The sequence below is a fragment of the Salvelinus sp. IW2-2015 genome, linkage group LG20, assembly GCF_002910315.2.
Source record: "Salvelinus sp. IW2-2015 linkage group LG20, ASM291031v2, whole genome shotgun sequence".
Classification (NCBI taxonomy): Eukaryota; Metazoa; Chordata; class Actinopteri; order Salmoniformes; family Salmonidae; genus Salvelinus; species Salvelinus sp. IW2-2015.
Genome location: NC_036860.1, coordinates 15,164,279 through 15,178,738, shown reverse-complemented (window position 1 = coordinate 15,178,738; position 14,460 = coordinate 15,164,279). Strand labels below are relative to the sequence as shown.

Genomic DNA, 14,460 nt, shown 5'->3' with positions numbered 1-14,460 from the left:
GTAACAAAAGCGGTGAGGGAAGAGCGCCCATCTCAAAAAAAACAGTAATCTGCGCCGCCCGGTCATGTTGTCAACAAGTCAGCATGATGCATCATTCAGAAACTCTCTTTTCCATAAAATACATTTATGTTCCAATCGTCAAACTAGTTTTCATCTGGAAGGCAGAAAAAGCCTTTTTTTATCAAAAGTAATCACTTTTGCATGTGGAAACAAAGAATCTTACTTATGTGCTTAACCTATGTCACTTTTGTTTTCAGCCGACTTCGTCGTCGGTCAAAACGGGGCCGTTTGCTCATGCCCAGGAGGCGGCCCGATTCAAAATTGAATGCAATCAACGTTAACTCGCTTCACCCAGTGCATGCCTGGGTCATTGATAGAATCCCCTCACTTTTCAACCCACAACCCAACTCCTCCCCGTTTTTCTACTGGCCGTTCAACTGGCCGTTTAACTGAATGTTGCTCACCGTTTATTTCGTACTGAATGCAGCCAGGGAGAAAGACAGGATCCTTCCTGGCTTGCCCTGATTGGCTGAGCTAATGGAGTGGCTGGACATGCCGAGAGATGAGTCCTGATTGGTCTTTCATGTCACAGGCTTCTGTCTATAACAGATTGGAGGCTTCCAGGGTTGCGTTCAGTACGACAGAATGGTGTGCAAAGTTGAATACAACGGAAACGGTACTGWACTSAAAGACCAGTTGAAAAATTTTGCGATTATAGTGGCCCAGAGGGCAGCTTCCATATGGTGTGTTGCACAAGTTTCAGATGCTCAAACTCATATTGGCCAGGCCACACCTAACAAACGGGAGCAAACGTACCTCAAAGGAAACGTGTTGTTCATTACAAACCATCATGCAACGTAGAAAACGTTGAAGCAAACAGAACATACCTGTATGTAGATAATCTTTGTTACTGCCGATTGTTTGGACAACTGCAAAAGTGTTGCTACAGCTCTCAAAAATATTGCTGCCCTGAATTTATCTGGCGCTATCGACAAAGCTCAGTGGTAGAAAGTTTAACTTTTCATGTTGAAAAACAATATCCCACGTACAGTATAAATACAGTAATGTATTTAATAAATCGCTCCGCCATTTCCTGGTTGCTAAAATTCTAATAGTTAGCCTAATTTCAGTTTTTGTGACAAAACAAGTCATTGTGTAGAGATTCATTGTACCATCTTAACCYCTGTGAAATATATTTTCCATAACCAAAAATGTTGTATTTTCTGCTCTTTGAAGCTGGATCAAAAGAATGTTTTGAGCAAAATAATGTATTTTAGACACATGTGCAAACTTCATGGAGTAGGCCATTCAAGGAGTTGGTCTGATGGTGCCCTCTGATGTCATCGGCCTGCCCCCTTGCTTAAAAAACAATAGAGGAGCAATAGAGAACAAAAGAGTAAAGACCCACCAATTAAACTGGAGTAGGAACTGGAGAGGTTAGTTTCTGGAGGACGCCTGTGGCGTACTGCACTAGCATCGAATAGTCGCCGCAATATGCAACTTTTCAGGGAAGTCAGGAACCAATACACACAGTCAATTAGGAAAGCAAAGGCTAGCTTTTTCAAACAGAAATTTGCACCCTGCAGCTCTAACTCCAAAAAGTTCTGGGACACTGTAAAGTCCATGGAGAATAAGAGCACCTCCTCCCAGCTGCCCACTGCACTGAGGCTAGGAAACACTGTCACCACCGATAAATCCACGAAAATTGAGAATTTCAATAAGCATTACTCTATGGCTGGCCATGCTTTCCACCTGGACCCAAACTGTTACAGACCTATATCCATCCTGCCCTGCCTTTCCAACGTCTTTGAAAGCCAAATTAACAAACATATTACTGACCATTTCGAATCCCACCGTACCTTCTCCGCTGTGCAATCCGGTTTCCGAGCTGGTCATGGGTGCACCTCAGCCACACTCAAGATATTAAACGATATCATAACCGCCATCGATAAAATACAGTACTGTGCAGCCGTCTTCATCGACCTGGCCAAGGCTTTCGACTCTGTCAATCATCGTATTCTTATCGGCAGACTCAACAGCCTTGGTTTCTCAAATGACTGCCTTGCCTGGTTCACCAACTACGTCTCAGATAGAGTTCAGTGTGTCAAATCGGAGGGCCTGTTGTCTGGACCTCTGGCAGTCTCTATGGGGGCACCACAAGGTTCAATTCTCGGGCCGACCCTTTTCTCTGTATATATTAATGATGTCGCTCTTGCTGCGGGMGATTCCTTGATCCACCTCTACGCAGACGACCCCATTCTGTATACATCTGGCCTTTCTTTGGACACTGTGTTAACAAACCTCCAAACGAGCTTCAATGCCATACAACTCTCCTTCCGTGGCCTCCAACTGCTCTTAAATGCTAGTAAAACTAAATGCATGCTCTTCAACCGATCGCTGCCCGCACCCGCCCGACTAGCATCACTACTCTGGACAGTTCTGACTTAGAATATGTGAACAACTACAAATACTTAGGTGTCTGGCTAGACTGTAAACTCTCATTCCAGACTTGTATTAAGCATCTCAAATCCCCCAAAAAAGCCTCCTTCACTCACGCTGCCGAACATATCCTCGTAAAACTGACTATCCTACCGATCCTCGACTTCGGCGATGTCATTTACAAAATAGCCTCCAACACTCTACTCAGCAAACTGGATGCAGTCTATCATAGTGCCATCCGCTTTGTCACCAAAGCCCCATATACCACCCACCACTGCGACCTGTATGCTCTCATCGGCTGGCCCTCGCTACATATTCGTTGCCAGACACACTGGCTCCAGGTCATCTATAAGTCTTTGCTAGGTAAAGCTCCGCCTTATCTCAGCTCACTGGTCACCATAACAACACCCACCCATAGCACGCGCTCCAGCAGGTATATCTCACTGGTCATCCCCAAAGCCAACACCTCATTTGGCCGCCTTTCCTTCCAGTTCTCTGCTGCCAATGACTGGAACGAATTGCAAAAATCGCTGAAGTTGGAGACTTATATGCCCTCACTAACTTTAAGCGTTAGCTATCTGAGCAGCTCACCGATCGCTGCAGCTGTAAACAGCTCATCCAACTACCTACCTCATCCCCATTTTTTTTTTTTTTTAACTTTTTTTTCTCTTTTGCACACCAGTGTTTCTACTTGCACATCATCATCTGCACATCTATCACTCCAGTGTTAATTTGCTAAATTATAATTACTTCGCTACTATGGCCTATTTATTGGCTTACCTCCTTACTCCATTTGCACACACTGTATATAGATTTTTCTATTGTTATTGGCTGTACTTTTGTTTATCCCATGTGTAACTCTGWGTTGTTTTTTGTCGCACTGCTTTGGTTTATCTTGGCCAGGTCGCAGTTGTAAATGAGAACTTGTTCTCAACTGGCCTACCTGGTTAAATAAAGGTGAAATAAAAAAATGCCACGATGACTCACATGGTGACTCTGGGTGGGGCTAAGTTGCGTGGGTGGGGTGAGCTAAAGTGAACAATGCTGAATAGGCGTAAACAAAGAGGCTTTCAAAGGCTTTTTCTTCTACTTGTCTCCTAGTGGGTTAACAAGTTCATCAACTTTCAAAGCAGAATAACTGTCCCATGTTTCCTACATCTACAGTGTATATACCATTTTGAAGCTCAGACAGACGGTGGATAAATGGTGGATAAGCCGTTTACCATTGGATTTTTTTTATTTTTATCTGGTCTGCTTAACTGGGTGTGTCTCCCATAGACACCAGTGTAATAGCAGCTGAGTCTGGTCTACTTAGTTAATTCATTTTCATTGAACCATATAAAAAAGATTAATCCAGCTAGTGGGGTGTCTTGCTTCGTCTTCCATCTCTGTCTCTGAGTCTCCTCCTTGTCCTCCTCTGGCTGTACTGGTTCGAAGTTCACAAAACACAAGACCATCTAGGCCAGACAGTTGTTCGTTAAAGCAAGGCAGGGAAATAAGCAAGTTCAGCCATAAAGCATTATAACGTTTGTAGACACAGCAGTCGTATGAGGCAAACCAGTAGGTCAGATGAGAGCTGATCCAGAGAAGGAATAGAAGTGCGTAAGTGAGCAATCAAATTGAGTATTTGAAAGAAAACATTTCTGGGCCTGATTCCAATACATGGTGGCATCTTTCACTGCCATTAAATGGACAAAATGACTTTTGAAGGAAAGAGGGAGGAAAGTCATCTGTAGCACCTGTGGTCCTCTGCAGCTCAGTTGGTAGAGCATAGCGCTTGCAATGCCAAGATAGTGGGTTTGATTCCTGGGACCACGCCTATACATAAAATGTATGCATGCATGACTGTAAGTTGCTTTGGATGAAAGTGTCTGCTAAATGGCATATTATATTTATATATTAGGAAAGGAAGGATGTGTAGAGTACGTATTTGCACAGTTCCCTTGACTCATAACCGACAAGCTCCTTATCTGTCTATTGTTTACTGTCCATTGTCTATGATCATGTGTTACGCTGTTGGTAAGAAAGTGTGCTTGCTATTCCAAGGTTTTGGGTTCAATTCCCACAGGTGTCACATACACATAAAAAAAAATACACAAAAAAAGAAAATGTATGCACTCACTGTACTGCAAGTCGCTTTAAATAAAGGCGTCTGCTCGCATATTATTATTGTGTCATAAACATTTCTCGCTCCTCTCTCCCAGGGGCGTGGATAGTGACGGGGGGGCTGAGGGAGGGGGTGGGACGTTGTGTTGGGGAAGCAGTGAGGGATCATGCGGCGGCGGCCTCCTCCCTGTCCCAGAAGAAAGTCATCGCTGTGGGCGTGGCCCCCTGGGGCCTCGTGCACAACAGACAGCAGCTCATCAACTCTGAGGTACACGCACACATATGTGCACACGCAGACACACATGCACACACATGCACACACACACAAATGCACACACACATGGCGTGACCACACAGGCACACATACACATACACACACACATGGCGTGACCACACAGGCACACATACACATACACACACACACACTGTTAAATGTATATAGAATTAAACATGCACAGACACATACACTCATACAGTAGCTCCCCTCTACTTCTCACCCTTTCTCACTCAGCAAAGCAAAGCCACAGGAAATCAAATAAATAACAATAACAAGGAAATTGTATTACACAAACGGAAGGTAATCACAATGCTCTCTCTCTCTATCTTCTCTCTCTCTCTCTCTCTCTCTCTCTCTCTCTCTCTCTCTCTCGCTCTCTCTCTCTCTCTCGTTCCTTCCTCCTCTCTCTCTCTCTTTCTCTCTCTCTCTCTCTCTCTCTCTCTCTCTCTCTCTCTCTCTCTCTCTCTCTCTCTCTTCTCTCTCTCTCTCTCTACCCTCCTTTTTACTTCCCCAAACTCACTCCCCCTCTGCCTTTATCCTTCTCTCCTCCTCTGATCCCCTTCTCTACCTCTGCTCTCTCTCTCTTTCTCTCTCTCACTCTCTACCCTCCTCCTCTTCCTCTCTCAGGGTAGTTTTCCAGCACGGTATTATGTCCAGAACACGTCCCATGACTCGTGCTGCCTGGATAGTAACTACCAGGCCTTCCTGTTGGTGGATGATGGGAGTGTAAGCCGGCGGGGAGGGGAAACGGCCTTCCGGGCCAAGATGGAGGACTACATCTCCCACCAGCGCACCGGCATCTGGGGTGAGACTCAGTAGTTACATACGCGCATGCACGCACACATGCGCATAGATACACGCACACATGCGCATAGATACACACACCCACACTTGTAAGACTAGCCCCCAGGTGTACAGGTGGCGTGCAGTATGTTTAAGCCACCCATTTAATGTGTACTACTGTATGTTCAGATCAACAATATTACTTTTCTTATCAGCAATCATGTTTCCAGTACCTACATTTCAGCATGCAAGTGTTAAGCTAAAGCTTGAGGCTAAGCCGTAATAAGCATTACAGAGGACCACTGAACGATGACGCCTTGCTTGCAGTTGGAAAATGCGACTAGATGTAATTCAATCAGTAGAACCACAGCCATGTTGATAGCTAGATGCGATAACGCCCATATCCTATTGCAGAAATATTTGCAAAACTTGATTTCATTCTCATAACGTTCGAGTATGAGTTTTCACATGTACCAACGTCCTTTGCGATATGATATAGCCTTTAATACTCTGTGATGCTCGTGTAACTCTTTTGTATTGCTTGTATTCGGTGGGTGATTTATATATTTCAGGAAGAAAGACTAACAAGTTCATCCAAAGTTGAACTCATCTGGCGAACAACCCATAGGAGTTTATTTTGTTTCTGTTGACATCATGACTATACAAGGCAATCTCCTCCTCTCTTTTGTGTAGCGTCCCTTTTTTTATTTTTAGGAAATACACTTAATTCACTGTTCCAAACCCATGATGCTTGTGGAAAAATAAATATTCTTATAAATATTCTTATGAGTAGTAAATCATGTAGTAAATCATGACATCTGATCAATGACTCATGACTAAAACCTTGATTTTATGGACTTCTCCCATTTGTCCTACACCCCTTCCCTGTACCTGTTGTTTTCCAGGTAGTGGCAGTATAGATGTCCCTGTATTGTGTATGCTCATCTCAGGGGACGCTGCCATGCTGGAGGTAAGCTATGGCAACATCACTATCATCACTATGACGTACTTTACTTTTCATGACATCACTAGGCCTATAGTACATTACTGTGCATGACCAGAACATTCCCGTTATCCCCTCTTTCTCTCTCTCCGTCCCTTTTGAATTTCCTTTTCCCTCTTATCTCTCCTTCTTTCACTTTCTCTCACTCTCTTTTCTGCTTTTCGCCCTCCCGCCCTCTCTCCCTCAGAGGGTGGATCTCTCTCTGAAGAAGGCTACTCCCTGGCTGGTGTTGAATGGTTCTGGTCCAGCGGCGGATCTCATCTGTGAGCTGCTGGATGTACTGTCAGCCGGGCCCATGAGCCCCCCCTCTCCCCAGCCAGAGGGTGAGGGGAGCGAGAAGCCCAGTGCGGAGCTGCGCGACAGAGCCCGTGAGAGGGTCCGGAGACACTTCCCTGCCAAGGCAGACGTGGAGAAGCTGGTGGACAGGGTGAGTGAGTGTGTGTGTGTGTGTGTTATTTTATTTGTCACGTGCACAGTTTACAGCAGGTATAAAAGGTACAGTGAAATGCTTGTTCGCTGGCTCCCACAACATTGCAGTATAATAATCAATAATAAGAAGTAAAACAAAAACAAGTAATAGAAGAGATAGTATGCATATTAATGTGTGTGTTTGTGTGTGTATGTGTGTGTGTCTGTATTTAAGCAAAAAGGCCTGGGGGTGTGTGGTATATGACCAAAATACCACGGCTAAGGGCTGTTCTTTAAGCACGACCCAACACAGAGTTCTAGGACACAGCCCCTAGCTGTGGTATATTGGCCATATATCACAAACCCCCGAGGTGCCTTATTGCTATTATAAACTGGTTACTAACATTATTAGAGGAGTACAAATAAATGTTTTGTCATATCCATGGTATACGGTCTGATATAGCACGGCTTTCAGCCAATCAGCATTCTGGGCTCAAACCACCCAGTTTATAAAAGTGTGTATACATGTACAAGCATCCACATGCCTGTCTATGGGTGTTGGTGTGTGAAAGAGAAAGCGAGTTTGAGTAAATAAGTGATTAAGTGACTGTCATACTGCTCAGCTCTTTCTTTTTCTCTCCCTCCCCCCAAGGCTCTGAGTATCTATAAAAACAGAGATCTGATCACAGTGTTCCACGGGGAGCAGGAGAGTCCTGATGATTTTGACACAGTGCTACTGAAGGCTCTCGTCAGAGGTAGGGGTGCGTGTGTGTGTGTATGGAGTGTGTGCATTTGCTATCTGTTGAGAGATTTGTTGAACATGATCCTGGTCAAACTAATGTGGTGGTTAATTTCTTTACTATCAAATGGGGAGAGATACTTATCACGCAAGTCAGAGTTATACTTAAACTAAATCTATATTCACTTATTAATAAGGGAGCAGGTCAATACAACACACACATATAAAGTGAATCGATTGAGTGCTCTGCGATAATGATGGGTGGTTGATGAATCACCCTCAGATATTTCGTTGAGAGCCCAGAGACAAAGAATACAACACCTTTTTATAGCAAAGTAAGTACATCCTCCTGAATGTTCATGACAAACAACAGATGTATGGAATGGGTCACAAGGTTAAGATTTGTATGAAAAATACTAATAATTCACATCAGACTGTATTCAAGCTATCTCATGCAAGCATCTGTAAAACACGTGACCTTATGTATGTGTATGTGTGTACAGAAGGAGAGACGAAACTGGGTTACGGGGTACAGACTATAATGAAAAGGTTGTCTCAGTTCGTCGCAACTGAGTCAGGAGAATAGGTGCCAAAGTGACAGGAAGTCACTACAGACATACTTCCTCTAACAGTAGCTCAACGGTTCCCCCAAGTTCGGCAAGCAAGCACCTTTGACTGTCAGCCCAAATTATGTATGTCCTACCCCTACACACACACACACACACACACACACACACACACACACACACACACACACACACACACACACACACACACACACACACACAACACCAAACACACACCACACAATCACACACACACACCCCACACAAACACTATAACCTTTCGTCGCCACAAACACGGCTCCAAACAGAACAAGAGCCTAATCACTGAGTGTGCAGAATATACCAGTTGAAGTCGGAAGTTTACATACACTTAGGTTGGAGTCATTAAAACTTATTTTTCAACCACTCCACAATTTCTTGTTAACAAACTATAGTTTTGGCAAGTCGGTTAGGACACATACTTTGTGCATGACACAAGTCATTTTTCCAACAATTGTTTACAGACAGATTATTTTACTTAGAATTCACTGTATCACAATTCCAGTGGGTCAGAGGTTTACATACACTAAGTTGACTGTGCCTTTAAACTATGTCATGGCATTAGAAGCTTCTGATAGGCTAATTGACATCATTTGAGTCAATTGGAGGTGTACCTGCGGATGTATTTCAAGGCCTACCTTCAAACTCAATCCCTCTTTGCTTGACATCATGGGAAAATCAAAAGAAATCAGCCAAGACTTCAGAAAAAAATTGTAGACCTCCACAAGCCTGGTATCCTTGGACCAATTTCCAAACGGCTGAAGGTACCACGTTCATCTGTACAAACAATAGCACGCAAGTATAGACACCATGGGACAACACAGCCTTCATACTGTTCAGGAAGGAGACGCGTTCTGTCTCCTAGAGGTGAACGTACTTTGGTGCGAGAAGTGCAAATCAATCCCAGAACAACAGCAAAGGACCTTGTGAAGATGCTGGAGAAAACAGGTACAAAAGTATCTATATCCACAGTAAAACGAGTCCTATATCGACATAACTTGAAAGGCCGCTCAGCAAGTGTAACAGTTTAACTTTAGACCGTCCCCTCGCCCCGACACGGGCGCGAACCAGGGACCCTCTGCACACATCAACAACAGTCACCCACGAAGTATCGTTACCCATCGCTCCACAAAAGCCACGGCCCTTGCAGAGCAAGGGGAACCACTACTTCTAGGTTTCAGAGCAAGTGACGTAACCGACTGAAAGGCTGCTAGCGCGCACCACCGCTAACTAGCTAGCCATTTCACATCCGTTACACAAGGAAGAAGTCACTGCTCCAAAACCTCCATAAAAAAGCCAAACTACGGTTTGCAACTGCACATGGGGACAAAGATCGTTATTTTTGGAGAAATGTCCTTCTGGTCTGATGAAACAAATACATAACTGTTTGGCCATAATGACCATCGTTGTGTTTGGAGGAAAAAGGGGGAGGCTTGCAAGCCGAAGAACATCATCCCAACCGTGAAGCACGGGGGTGGCAGCATCATGTTGTGGGGGTGCTTTGCTGCTGGAAGGACTGATGCACTTCACAAAATAGATGGCATCATGAGGTAGGAAAATTTTGTGGATATATTGAAGCAACATCTCAAGACATCAGTCAGGAAGTTAAAGATTGCTCGCAAATGGGTCTTCCAAATGGACAATGACCCCAAGCATACTTCCAAAGTTGTGGCAAAATGGCTTAAGGACAACAAAGTCAAGGTATTGGAGTGGCCATCACAAAGCCCTGACCTCAAGCCTATAGAAAATGTGTGGGCGGAACTGAAAAAGCGTGTGTGWGCAAGGAGGCCTACAAACCTGACTCAGTTACACCAGCTCTGTCAGAAGGAAAGGGCCAAAATTCACCCAACTTATTGTGGGAAGCTTGTGGAAGGCTACCCAAAACGTTTGACCCACGTTAAACAATTTAAAGGCAATGCTACCAAATACTAATTGAGTGTGTGTAAACTTCTGACCCACTGGGAATGTGATGAAATAAATAAAAGCTGAAATAAATAATTCTCTCTACTGTTATTCTGACATTTCACATTCTTAAAATAAAGTGGTGATCCTAACTGACSTTAGACAAGGAATCTTTACTCGGATTAAAAGTCAGGAATTGTGGAAAAACAGAATTGAAATGTTTTTTGGCTAAGGTGTATGTAAACTTCCGACTTCAACTGTAACACTGTTCTCTGTCTCCAGTTAAGCTAAGAGAAATCAGTTAGTTTCTGTCAGCTCTTGGCTGAGTGCCCAGACATCACGGGGTCATGCTACACACACAGAACAGTTAGAACAGGCCTCTTATTAATTGGCACACACTTTTCTTTCTTATATTGGTTAGTTTCTTTAGCCCAATGCCTAGGCTTAAAGAAGGATATTTTAGTACACAAGCATTAGTAAGGTTTAACAGAAAATGCCCTCACATTGTGCTCAGTGCTCATTGATTGTCTGTATTGTTATTGTAATTTATTTAATAACCTGCCCAGGGACTGCGGTTGAAAATTTGCCAGCTGGCTAAAACCGGAACTTTTACTGAAACTTTGATTAATGTGCCCTGTCCCTGTAAAAATAACTCAAACTCAAACTCAATCCACTTTAATGACCGGACACTGTTCCCCGTAATGGAAACATAATTTAATGTTAAAATACATTAACTTCCTGGTCATATTCACTGGTTGTCACGCCCTGACCATAGAGAACCTTTTTATTCTCTATGTTGGTTAGGTCGGGGTGTGACTAGGGTGTGTAATCTAGGTAGTTTTTTTCTATGTTGGCCTGGTATGGTTCCCAATCAGAGGCAGCTGTTTATCGTTGTCTCTGATTGGGGATCATATTAAGGCAGCCATTTCCCCACTGTGTTTTGTGGGATCTTGTTTATGTGTAGTTTCCTGTGAGCACTCCATAGCTTCACGTATCGTTTGCTGTTTTTTAAAATGTTTTGTGCGTTTCACGAATAAAAAGATGTGGAACCCATATCACGCTGCCCCTTGGTCCAAATGTTATTTCGACGAACGTGACACTGGTGTTACCTAAACTATAAAACCGAGCAACAGTAATCAGAAATTATCAAAGAATGTTTCCCGATTCAACTATTCAGACCTCTACTGCAAATGTCTCACTGCATCCCTTACAGCCCGATATAGCCCAGCGAGCACGACTCGCTTTCACCAGCGGACTAAAACATGGCATTAGTAGTCTGTCCAAAAACCACTAATAACCATTTAGGCCACAAAAACGTATTACCTCAAAATTTATGTTGAATAAATTAGCCTTCCAATATGAACTAAGTATGCTGTTAAAATGTTCAATTTAACAACTTAAAACAAACACTGGTGGCAGTATCTGTCTAGGCAAAACATACCAATAGTTGAGTTACAATCAGAAACCCAGATTTTAGTCAATACCATAGACCCAATGCTATTGAAATGACGAAGAAATCCCGCAAAAACCCAATTACAATGGTCTGTAGTCGTAACATCAGGCACATAATAACGGCACAATTCCCAGAAAAGAGCCTTAATTAAAGGTCCAAGCATTTCTCCGCAGAGATTCTCACATGCGCAAAAGGAATAGATTAGCAGTTAACGAGTTAAATCGGCATTCATTGATTCGGAAACAGATCTTGCGCCTTTACCTGAAAGAGAATTATGTTATCTCATGCAACAAATTTCAATTTGGGCTCCAGAGTGGCACAGCGGTCTAAGGCACTGCATCTCAGAGCAAGAGGCATTACTACAGTCCCTGGTTCAAATCCAGGCTGAATCACATCCGGCCGGGATTGGGAGTCCCACAGGGCGGCACACAATTGGCCCGGCGTCGTCCGSGTTTGGCTGCCTCTCAGATTATAGGTGGGTCCATCTGCTCCATTCCCGAAGTGTTTGAGGGATCCCTCATGCACGATTTACCCAGGTCGTCAGGAGCGGTCACCAAGTGAAGATTCACATCCCCATCCCCGTCGCCAAATGTGGTGGTTAATTTCTTTACTATCAAATGAGGAGAGACAAACTTATCACACAAGTCAGAGTTATCCTTAAACTAAATCTTTATTCACTTATTAATAAGGGAGCAGGTCAATACAACACACACATATAAAGTGAATCGATTGAGTGCTCTACGATAATGATGGCTAGTCGACGTTGAGAGCCCCACGATAAAGAATACAAAACKTTTTTTATATAATAATTCACTTCAGACAGTATCTGCTGTAAAGACTTTTCTCATTGTGTAGAAACCAGGGTCTGGCCCCAAGCCATTTCTCCCTGGTACCTTCCAGTCGAACCAGAGCAAACTCCCTCCCATGAATGGAATGTGGCCTAAGGCATCGTACATCTACTGTCAACATTAGGCCCCCAGAGGCCCATTCTCAGTAGAACACACACAGATGAGAGTGTTCTAAGAACCCCCTATTCTGTTGCATAAAACAACCATTTGATGCAATAACAGTATTTATAACATAATCTTGTAATTTCTCTCACATTAATCATTCGTTCTATGTATTGTTCTGTCAGCCAGTAGACGTGTGTCAAGCGATGCCAGTGAGTACACAGAGGAGCTGAAGCTAGCAGTAGCCTGGAACAGGGTGGACATCGCTAAGAGTGAACTCTTCAATGGGGACATCCAATGGAAGGTGAACTGCTCCTCACTTCTAATGCCCCTGTTTAACACCATTTATTTGATTTTATGTTATTAGGTTGACAAGGAATTTATTATATTCAAAACAGGCAGGCAGAACAGACAGACAGACAGGCAATCCGCTTCACAAATTGGAAATTTAGCAATATAGAGAAAATAGGCTGGTGGAGAAGGGAAGTTGGAAATCGATTCAATTCGTGAAGCGTTCCTTAATTTTCTCAATAGTATTGTTTCAACTTTGACAGACAGATCGACAGATATACATGTTTATAAAAAACACCCTTCTATCCTCCCGCAGTACGAGGACCTAGAGGACTCCATGACGGATGCGCTGATCAACGACAAGCCCCAGTTCATACGTCTCTTCAACGAGAACGGCCTCAACATCCTGGACTACCTAACCTACAGGCATCTGGAGGTCCTGTACCGCTCGCTGTCCGACAGTTCTCTGGCCTTCACTCTGCTCCAGCGGCTTCTCACGGAGAGAAAGGGCCTGGCCGTATGCTCTCCGAAAGAGGCCTTAGCCCTCAAGAGCCCCCAGAACCCCATGAGCCCCCTATCAGGACCCTCCTCTGTCAAAGATCTCAGCTTGTATGAGGTGAGGAGGGGTTAAGGCTGTTGCGGTGACTATATTACCGCCACACCGGCGGTCACAAGTCATGAAGGCTTCCACGTGACCGTTTAGTCACAGTAATTAGGTTTCTCCAAGCTCTGATGCTGCTGATGGTCATTAGTAGCCTACCAAACTTGCTAACTCTATTGTCCCTCTAATCACTCTGACATCAATGCAAATGTAATCAAAAATGTAATTAAACACTTCATGTTGCGCAACATTTATATAGGCTATGCAATTATGAAAGAAAACAGAGTGGGCCTCTATTAAAAAGAGGAGGATCCCATCAGCTTTCTATAGGCTAGGCTAGACCGACTATATTTATTTCTTAACTTTCCTAATATTAAGCACATTGCTTGTCTTTACAACAGGAGTATAGCCTACCTGGCTGGTATGAAAATAACCACGGGAAAAGCGTCCTCCATTCGCTATTTAAGTGAATAGATGAAATGTATTTTTTTCCCTACCCGTGTTTCGAGACAGGTGCATGATAATGGTCCATTCTCAATCAAAACAAATTTCACACATATATTATTTAGTATATGTAAAGACGAGATTAACCTTTCACGAGCCTCTACCCCGGGTCCGGGATCACCCCCCACCCCCCCCCACACACTGATTAGCATAGCTAGCATAGCTTCACAAGTAGATAGTAGCATCTAAATATCATTAAATCACAAGTCCAAGACACCAGATGAAAGATACATTGCGTAAGACGCGCAAGGGGAAAAGGGACGAGTACTTCCACGTGTTCTTGTTTATAGTGGCTTGATTTGGTGCAATCGACTCATTAAAGCGTGATGACGTACTGACGAACCAAGGAAGACGTAGCAGTGTCGGTTTCTCCATAGCATTACAGGCGCCACCTTAAAA

General features: G+C 43.7%; 1 pseudogene; it reads left to right on the top strand.

Moving 5' to 3' along the window:
• Positions 1-14,460, top strand: part of LOC111982025 (transient receptor potential cation channel subfamily M member 4-like) — a 61,440-nt pseudogene that overhangs the window by 20,284 nt on the left and 26,696 nt on the right.